Genomic DNA, 7642 nt, shown 5'->3' with positions numbered 1-7642 from the left:
CCCCCCGCAAGCCCCCCCCACCGCCGCCCCGGCTCAGAGAGCACAGGCAGCCCGCCGCCGGCCCTTCCCACCCCGTGCAGGCACCCCTGCATACGGGCCTCCGGCAGGGCCGGCCTGCCGCCCCCAGCCACCCCTCCGCAAGCCCCCCCACCGCCGCCCCGGCTGAGAGAGCACAGGCAGCCCGCCGCCGGCCCTTCCCACCCCGTGCAGGCACCCCTGCATACGGGCCTCCGGCAGGGCCGGCCTGCCGCCCCCAGCCACCCCCCGCAAGCCCCCCCACCGCCGCCCCGGCTGAGAGAGCACAGACAGCCCGCCGCCGGCCCTTCCCACCCCGTGCAGGCACCCCTGCATACGGGCCTCCGGCAGGGCCGGCCTGCCGACCCCAGCCACCCCCCGCAAGCCCCCCCACCGCCGCCCCGACTGAGACAGCACAGGCAGCCCGCCGCCGGCCCTTCCCACCCCGTGCAGGCACCCCTGCATACGGGCCTCCGGCAGGGCCGGCCTGCCGCCCCCAGCCACCCCCCGCAAGCCCCCCCACCGCCGCCCCGGCTGAGAGAGCACAGACAGCCCGCCGCCGGCCCTTCCCACCCCGTGCAGGCACCCCTGCATACGGGCCTCCGGCAGGGCCGGCCTGCCGACCCCAGCCACCCCCCGCAAGCCCCCCCACCGCCGCCCCGACTGAGACAGCACAGGCAGCCCGCCGCCGGCCCTTCCCACCCCGTGCAGGCACCCCTGCATACGGGCCTCCGGCAGGGCCGGCCTGCCGCCCCCAGCCACCCCCCGCAACCCCCCCCACCGCCGCCCCAGCTGAGAGAGCACAGGCAGCCCGCCGCCGGCCCTTCCCACCCCGTGCAGGCACCCCTGCATACGGGCCTCCGGCAGGGCCGGCCTGCCGCCCCCAGCCACCCCCCACAAGCCCCCCCACCGCCGCCCCGGCTGAGACAGCACAGGCAGCCCGCCGCCGGCCCTTCCCACCCCGTGCAGGCACCCCTGCATACGGGCCTCCGGCAGGGCCGGCCTGCCGACCCCAGCCACCCCCCGCAAGCCCCCCCACCGCCGCCCCGGCTGAGAGAGCACAGGCAGCCCGCCGCCGCCCCTTCCCACCCCGTGCAGGCACCCCTGCATACGGGCCTCCGGCAGGGCCGGCCTGCCGCCCCCAGCCACCCGCCACAGGCCCCCCCACCGCCGCCCCGGCTGAGACAGCACAGGCAGCCCGCCGCCGGCCCTTCCCACCCCGTGCAGGCACCCCTGCATACGGGCCTCCGGCAGGGCCGGCCTGCCGCCCACAGCCACCCCCCGCAACCCCCCCCACCGCCGCCCCGGCTGAGACAGCACAGGCAGCCCGCCGCCGGCCCTTCCCACCCCGTGCAGGCACCCCTGCATACGGGCCTCCGGCAGGGCCGGCCTGCCGCCCCCAGCCACCCCCCGCAAGCCCCCCCCACCGCCGCCCCGGCTCAGAGAGCACAGGCAGCCCGCCGCCGGCCCTTCCCACCCCGTGCAGGCACCCCTGCATACGGGCCTCCGGCAGGGCCGGCCTGCCGCCCCCAGCCACCCCTCCGCAAGCCCCCCCACCGCCGCCCCGGCTGAGAGAGCACAGGCAGCCCGCCGCCGGCCCTTCCCACCCCGTGCAGGCACCCCTGCATACGGGCCTCCGGCAGGGCCGGCCTGCCGCCCCCAGCCACCCCCCGCAAGCCCCCCCACCGCCGCCCCGGCTGAGAGATCACAGGCAGCCCGCCGCCGGCCCTTCCCACCCCGTGCAGGCACCCCTGCATACGGGCCTCCGGCAGGGCCGGCCTGCCGCCCCCAGCCACCCCCCACAAGCCCCCCCACCGCCGCCTCGGCTGAGAGAGCACAGGCACCCCGCCGCCGGCCCTTCCTACCCCGTGCAGGCACCCCTGCATACGGGCCTCCGGCCGGGCCGGCCTGCCGCCCCCAGCCACCCCCCACAAGCCCCCCCACCGCCGCCCCGGCTGAGACAGCACAGGCAGCCCGCCGCCGCCCCTTCCCACCCCGAGCAGGCACCCCTGCATACGGGCCTCCGGCAGGACCGGCCTGCCGCCCCCAGACAAACCCCGCAAGCCCCCCCACCGCCGCCCCGGCTGAGAGAGCACAGGCACCCCGCCGCCGCCCCTTCCCACCCCGTGCAGGCACCCCTGCATACGGGCCTCCGGCAGGGCCGGCCTGCCGCCCCCAGCCACCCCCCGCAAGCCCCCCCCACCGCCGCCCCGGCTCAGAGAGCACAGGCAGCCCGCCGCAGGCCCACCCACCCCGTGCAGGCACCCCTGCATACGGGCCTCCGGCAGGGCCGGCCTGCCGCCCCCAGCCACCCCCCGCAAGCCCCCCCCACCGCCGCCCCGGCTCAGAGAGCACAGGCAGCCCGCCGCAGGCCCACCCACCCCGTGCAGGCACCCCTGCATACGGGCCTCCGGCAGGGCCGGCCTGCCGCCCCCAGCCACCCCCCACAAGCCCCCCCACCGCCGCCCCGGCTGAGAGAGCACAGGCAGCCCGCCGCCGGCCCTTCCCACCCCGTGCAGGCACCCCTGCATACGGGCCTCCGGCAGGGCCGGCCTGCCGCCCCCAGCCACCCCCCGCAAGCCCCCCCACCGCCGCCCCGGCTGAGAGAGCACAGGCAGCCCGCCGCCGCCCCTTCCCACCCCGTGCAGGCACCCCTGCATACGGGCCTCCGGCAGGGCCGGCCTGCCGCCCCCAGCCACCCCCCGCAAGCCCCCCCACCGCCGCCCCGGCTGAGAGAGCACAGGCAGCCCGCCGCCGGCCCTTCCCACCCCGTGCAGGCACCCCTGCATACGGGCCTCCGGCAGGGCCGGCCTGCCGACCCCAGCCACCCCCCGCAAGCCCCCCCCACCGCCGCCCCGGCTCAGAGAGCACAGGCAGCCCGCCGCCGGCCCTTCCCACCCCGTGCAGGCACCCCTGCATACGGGCCTCCGGCAGGGCCGGCCTGCCGCCCCCAGCCACCCCCCGCAACCCCCCCCACCGCCGCCCCGGCTGAGAGATCACAGGCAGCCCGCCGCCGGCCCTTCCCACCCCGTGCAGGCACCCCTGCATACGGGCCTCCGGCAGGGCCGGCCTGCCGACCCCAGCCACCCCCCGCAAGCCCCCCCCACCGCCGCCCCGGCTCAGAGAGCACAGGCAGCCCGCCGCAGGCCCACCCACCCCGTGCAGGCACCCCTGCATACGGGCCTCCGGCAGGGCCGGCCTGCCGACCCCAGCCACCCCCCGCAAGCCCCCCCACCGCCGCCCCGGCTGAGAGAGCACAGACAGCCCGCTGCCGGCCCTTCCCACCCCGTGCAGGCACCCCTGCATACGGGCCTCCGGCAGGGCCGGCCTGCCGCCCCCAGCCACCCCCAGCAAGCCCCCCCCACCGCCGCCCCGGCTCAGAGAGCACAGGCAGCCCGCCGCCGGCCCTTCCCACCCCGTGCAGGCACCCCTGCATACGGGCCTCCGGCAGGGCCGGCCTGCCGACCCCAGCCATCCCCCGCAAGCCCCTCCACCGCCGCCCCGACTGAGACAGCACAGGCAGCCCGCCGCCGGCCCTTCCCACCCCGTGCAGGCACCCCTGCATACGGGCCTCCGGCAGGGCCGGCCTGCCGCCCCCAGCCACCCCCCGCAAGCCCCCCCACCGCCGCCCCGGCTGAGACAGCACAGGCAGCCCGCCGCCGCCCCTTCCCACCCCGTGCAGGCACCCCTGCATACGGGCCTCCGGCAGGGCCGGCCTGCCGCCCCCAGCCACCCCCCGCAAGCCCCCCCACCGCCGCCCCGGCTGAGAGAGCACAGACAGCCCGCCGCCGGCCCTTCCCACCCCGTGCAGGCACCCCTGCATACGGGCCTCCGGCAGGGCCGGCCTGCCGCCCCCAGCCACCCCCAGCAAGCCCCCCCACCGCCGCCCCGGCTGAGAGAGCACAGGCACCCCGCCGCCGGCCCTTCCCACCCCGTGCAGGCACCCCTGCATACGGGCCTCCGGCAGGGCCGGCCTGCCGCCCCCAGCCACCCCCCGCAAGCCCCCCCACCGCCGCCCCGGCTCAGAGAGCACAGGCACCCCGCCGCCGCCCCTTCCCACCCCGTGCAGGCACCCCTGCATACGGGCCTCCGGCAGGGCCGGCCTGCCGCCCCCAGCCACCCCCCGCAAGCCCCCCCCACCGCCGCCCCGGCTCAGAGAGCACAGGCAGCCCGCCGCAGGCCCTTCCCACCCCGTGCAGGCACCCCTGCATACGGGCCACCGGCAGGGCCGGCCTGCCGACCCCAGCCATCCCCCGCAAGCCCCCCCACCGCCGCCCCGGCTGAGACAGCACAGGCAGCCCGCCGCCGGCCCTTCCCACCCCGTGCAGGCACCCCTGCATACGGGCCTCCGGCAGGGCCGGCCTGCCGCCCCCAGCCACCCCCCGCAAGCCCCCCCACCGCCGCCCCGGCTGAGACAGCACAGGCAGCCCGCCGCCGCCCCTTCCCACCCCGTGCAGGCACCCCTGCATACGGGCCTCCGGCAGGGCCGGCCTGCCGCCCCCAGCCACCCCCCGCAAGCCCCCCCACCGCCGCCCCGGCTGAGAGAGCACAGGCAGCCCGCCGCCGGCCCTTCCCACCCCGTGCAGGCACCCCTGCATACGGGCCTCCGGCAGGGCCGGCCTGCCGACCCCAGCCACCCCCCGCAAGCCCCCCCCACCGCCGCCCCGGCTCAGAGAGCACAGGCAGCCCGCCGCCGGCCCTTCCCACCCCGTGCAGGCACCCCTGCATACGGGCCTCCGGCAGGGCCGGCCTGCCGCCCCCAGCCACCCCCCGCAACCCCCCCCACCGCCGCCCCGGCTGAGAGATCACAGGCAGCCCGCCGCCGGCCCTTCCCACCCCGTGCAGGCACCCCTGCATACGGGCCTCCGGCAGGGCCGGCCTGCCGACCCCAGCCACCCCCCGCAAGCCCCCCCCACCGCCGCCCCGGCTCAGAGAGCACAGGCAGCCCGCCGCAGGCCCACCCACCCCGTGCAGGCACCCCTGCATACGGGCCTCCGGCAGGGCCGACCTGCCGCCCCCAGCCACCCCCCACAAGCCCCCCCACCGCCGCCCCGGCTGAGACAGCACAGGCACCCCGCCGCCGCCCCTTCCCACCCCGTGCAGGCACCCCTGCATACGGGCCTCCGGCACGGCCGGCCTGCCGCCCCCAGCCACCCCCCACAAGCCCCCCCACCGCCGCCCCGGCTGAGAGAGCACAGGCACCCCGCCGCCGCCCCTTCCCACCCCGTGCAGGCACCCCTGCATACGGGCCTCCGGCAGGGCCGGCCTGCCGACCCCAGCCACCCCCCGCAAGCCCCCCCACCGCCGCCCCGGCTGAGAGAGCACAGGCAGCCCGCCGCCGGCCCTTCCCACCCCGTGCAGGCACCCCTGCATACGGGCCTCCAGCACGGGCGACCCGCTCTGTCCGCAGGGAGGACAGGTCTACCCCTTCTGGCGGCAGGGAGACCAGGTCTACCCGTTCTGCCGGCAGGGATGCCAGGTCTACCCGTTTTACCGGCAGGGATGCCAGGTCTACCCATTTACCGGCAGGGATGCCCGGTCTACCCGTTCTGGCTGCAGGGAGACCAGGTCTACCCGTTTTTCCTGCAGGGAGACCAGGTCTACCCGTTCTGCCGGCAGGGAGGCCAGGTCTACCCGTTTTACCGGCAGGGAGGCCAGGTCTACCCGTATTGCCGGCAGGGAGGCCAGGTCTACCCGTTTTACCGGCAGGGATGCCAGGTCTACCCGTTCTAGCGGCAGGGAGACCAGGTCTACCCGTATTGCCGGCAGGGATGCCAGGTCTACCCGTTTTACCGGCAGGGATGCCAGGTCTACCCATTTACCGGCAGGGATGCCAGGTCTACCCGTTCTGGCTGCAGGGAGGCCAGGTCTACCCATATTGCCGGCAGGGAGACCAGGTCTACCCATTTACCGGCAGGGATGCCAGGTCTACCCGTTCTGGCGGCAGGGAGAACAGGTCTACCCTTTTTGCCGGCAGGGAGACCAGGTCTACCCGTTTTGCCGGCAGGGAGACCAGGTCTACCCGTTCTGGCTGCAGGGAGACCAGGTCTACCCGTTTTGCCGGCAGGGATAACAGGTCTACCCGTTTTACCTGCAGGGAGACCAGGTCTACCCATTTACCGGCAGGGAGACCAGGTCTACCCGTTTTGCCGGCAGGGATGCCAGGTCTACCCGTTCTGGCGGCAGGGAGAACAGGTCTACCCGTTTTACCTGCAGGGAGAACAGGTCTACCCGTTTTACCGGCAGGGAGACCAGGTCTACCCGTTTTGCCGGCAGGGATGCCAGGTCTACCCGTTTTACCTGCAGGGATGCCAGGTCTACCCGTTTTACCGGCAGGGAGGCCAGGTCTACCCGTTCTGCCGGCAGGGAGGCCAGGTCTACCCGTTCTAGCGGCAGGGAGACCAGGTCTACCCATTTACCGGCAGGGAGACCAGGTCTACCCGTTTTGCCGGCAGGGAGGCCAGGTCTACCCGTTTTACCGGCAGGGAGGCCAGGTCTACCCGTTTTACCTGCAGGGAGAACAGGTCTACCCGTTTTACCGGCAGGGAGACCAGGTCTACCCGTTTTGCCGGCAGGGATGCCAGGTCTACCCGTTGTGGCGGCAGGGAGGCCAGGTCTACCCGTTCTGCCGGCAGGGAGGCCAGGTCTACCCGTTTTACCTGCAGGGAGGCCAGGTCTACCCGTTTTGGCGGCAGGGAGACCAGGTCTACCCGTTTTGCCGGCAGGGATGCCAGGTCTACCCGCTTCCGGCAGGGATGCCAGGTCTACCCGGTTCCAGGCAGGGAGGCCTCGTCTACCCGTTCTGCCGGCAGGGAGGCCAGGTCTACCCGTTTTACCGGCAGGGATGCCAGGTCTACCCGCTTCCGGCAGGGATGCCAGGTCTACCCGGTTCCAGGCAGGGAGGCCTCGTCTACCCGTTCTGCCGGCAGGGAGGCCAGGTCTACCCGTTTTACCGTCCGCCGGGTCCGGTGTGCCCGATGTGGCCGCCGGAGCTGCCGGCGGAAAGGGATGCCTCGTCTACCTCGCTCCGGCGGGACTTTGGCTCCACCGCGGTTCTGGCAGGTAGACGTCTTGCCCGGTTCTTCTTCGGAGCTGCCGAAGGGGTCGCTGCTTTGCGCTGCCTCCAGTTACGTCATGGTAAGAGTCGGCGGCGCTCGCGCGCCTCCCCGCTGGGGGAAGACGGTTCTCTTCGAGCCCGCCGGGGCCGGGGACCTCGCTGTCCGTATACTAGGGCAGAGGGCTGGCGCTCGCGGACCAGCGCCATCGAACCGCTGCAGCTACTCGCGGTTCAGCCGGCAGACTCGGGCGTTGCACGGCGGCTGTGGCCGTGGCCGTTCTGCCTCCTACCTATCGCGTACGGCGCTTCCGACTGCCAGAAGCCGCGCGAAGCCGCTGCTTGCCCGCAGGCTCCGGTGGCCGTTGCCGACTGGAGCGAGGGCTCCAAGAGGGGTTTCTCCAGGGCCGGGCCGAGACGGGCGGCGGTCGCCGGCACTCGAACGCTTGTCACCCGCGGCTCAGCCGGCAGACTCGGGCGTTGCCCGGCGGCCCTGGCCGTGGCCGTTCTGCCTCCTACCTATCGCTCACGGCGCTTCCGACTGCCAGAAGCCGCGCGAAGCCGCTGCTTGCC

The sequence above is a fragment of the Opisthocomus hoazin genome, unplaced genomic scaffold, assembly GCF_030867145.1.
Source record: "Opisthocomus hoazin isolate bOpiHoa1 unplaced genomic scaffold, bOpiHoa1.hap1 HAP1_SCAFFOLD_230, whole genome shotgun sequence".
Classification (NCBI taxonomy): Eukaryota; Metazoa; Chordata; class Aves; order Opisthocomiformes; family Opisthocomidae; genus Opisthocomus; species Opisthocomus hoazin.
This window is presented reverse-complemented; position numbering follows the sequence as displayed.